Raw genomic sequence first — 2,767 nt, forward strand, 5'->3', positions numbered from 1 at the left:
ACCCAAAGTTAAAATAAAATCTGCATTTTTTTTTTTCCTTCAGCCCCAGCATAAGTAGAAACAAATTAAATGCTTTGAATCTGACCCTGAAAGTGCTGACTCATTAGAATTTGTGCTTTAGTACCTTATATTTGCCTCCATGCCGTTCACTGCCCTGTTGCAGTGGGGTCTGAATATGCATACGACACACCTGCTCACTCTTTCTAGTATCTCCTGCAAGGGCTTGTATTTTAAACCGAGAAGACAGACAATGCTCAAGGGAAGAAGTGTCCCATTTTAGAGATGGGGAACTGTGATACAGACTGATGCATTTCTAAGTAGCTTTCTGAACAGCCAGGTATTTGCATACTTGTTCAGAACATCTGCGACTTTAGGTTTACCAGGCTTTTCAGGACTTTGTGTATCGTACAACATCCTTTTCCCACAGTATCTCTCTTCTTTTTGATTATTCATCTCCCTCAAGAAAATATTTCAAGACAGACCTTTGAACATACAGGGGATGCTCTGTGATCATGGGCTGAAATGTACGGGCCCTGTCACACGCTGAGGCTGCCAAAAAGAACGGATCATTTCATGGAGTACTGAGAAGGATTATTTTGAGGTTGCTTGTGTAGATGATACTCGTGACACTTTGTGAAATTCTTATCACATAGCTTATCATCTCTCCTCATCAGATTTTCTGTCTGTCTGCAAGGCTGGTTTTTGCTTTGTTATCTCTGAGCATTTCTTACAGGACAGAGTAAGAAAGTAGAACCCTAGAAGTTATCAGTGATCTGAGTTACAGCGATGAGACATAAAGAGTTTAGAGTCCTGCTCTTTCTTACCGATTGCTCATGATGGCAGCAACTAACATCTATTACCAGGATGTTAGTATTAGTCTAATCTGGGATAACAGATTTCTCTTTTTATGGTTCACATTGCTTTCACTTGAAGATCGTATGTCATGAGGCCGTTCTGCATCCCTGCTGCAAAGAGGGTATGAGAAGCGCCCTCTCCTGTGCAAAGGTTAATTGTGCAGACGAAAGAGGGAGTGCAGTGGGATGCAAACTGCCCCAGGAAGGACTGGAAGGGATGGAGAGCACTGTAGGTATCATATCCTTGTCTCTAGACACCAGTTGCAGAAGATGTGCTAGGACATCCATGCTGCCACCTGCATGCTTCCCTGCACACCAAAGAGGTTAAAAAAATGATTTCATCTCTTTAATGCAATCCCTGCATCCTTACTTGCTACCTTTAGTTTGTGCTCGTTTGAAAATAAGACAGATATCCCAACCTATGAGGCAAGTTTGGCACCATTTCACTATATAGAGGATGTTTCCTGAGAGACTTAATCCCATAGCATGACCTGTAGGAAGACAGCATACTCACTAAGGAAAGCTATTGGATTGTGGATGTTTTTGAAAGCCCAACTCGGAGTTAGGTTTCATCACTCACTAACCAACAGAAATTCGACATTGGGTTGTACATGATAGCAGGGATTAAATTGAACAAGCTACCAGGTCACTGACTGCAGATGAAACTTTGTCACGTATAGAGAGTCTGAGTTCATTCGTATCTGTTTTGTAGAACTGTCCTCTTGAAGCAAAATTTAATACTGAACATGAAAGCATTTCTTAGACAGGAATAGAGTTTTATAAATTAGTTACCCCAAACAATTACTTTAAAAATGCAGTCTTTAGAAATAACTTAAAATTGATGAATAAACAAACAAATCAGTTATATTGTCTGCAAAAACTAGTTTGGCCAGCTCTAGTTCATAGCCAGAAATTATTCACTTCATACTTCACAGTCATACTTGAAATAATCAGCAATCCATTTATCTCCCAGGTACATTATGAATGTCTGAAACACATGTAAAAATAAAATGATGTTTTATTTATTAAGTAGCCCACTCTTCTTTAAACCAAGTTATGGAAGTTATGCCTGAGTAAATACTGAATACAAAAGAGACTGAAATTTTCACATCTCATCCCCATTACAGTGATGAGTGACTTACCTGCTCTGAGCCATATGTGTGGAAATCTGTCTGTCTAAAGATCAGATTGGGAAGCATGGCCTAGGTTTGGTTCTGTACCCTCTCCAAGTCTTATAGCTTGAGTTGAAGAATTTGGGGGACAGATCCAAATAGCTGGACTGAGAACTGTAAATCTGATGCAAGTGAACCTTTCTTCCCAGCACGAAGCAGTCCTTGCAGGCTCACTGTTACTGTCCCTGCAGGAGGAAGGGATGGAAAGATCCACATAATCAATCCACCCTTCAGATCTGCTCTGACCTGAGCAGTGTCCTTTGCTGTTTCTCTAGCAAGTGTCCCAGTGCTGAAACCCTTTCTTTGCCTGTGTGTCACAGCCAGATAGTGTGTGATGACACAGATTGCATGCTTCAATTTATCAGATGAGAAACAGTCGGTTTATCTGATGGGCTATTTTAACAATGTGGAAATAAAGTCTCTTGATGTCCTCATTCAGATGTGAAACTGCTTTTCCATTTATTCAAAGAAGCCAGGATTTGCTGTTTTTCCATGTGGATGCATTGCTTGGTACCTGGCCCCTAATCCCTCCAGTAATCTGTCACAGAATATTTTATTTGGAAAGCACTCTCGAAATCATCTAAATCATCAAATTTAGATCAGGCTGCACGGGGCTTTGTCACCCCAAAGGATTTTATTTCAGAGTGCACCTGAACAAAGAAGCTCCAAGGATTTTAATTAAAAGAAGATGCATAACGATACAGTAATTCAGAACAGCATGTAAATTAGGCAAGGGAAAGA

Source organism: Pterocles gutturalis, unplaced genomic scaffold (assembly GCF_000699245.1).
Source record: "Pterocles gutturalis isolate BGI_N339 unplaced genomic scaffold, ASM69924v1 scaffold32553, whole genome shotgun sequence".
NCBI lineage: Eukaryota > Metazoa > Chordata > Aves > Pterocliformes > Pteroclidae > Pterocles > Pterocles gutturalis.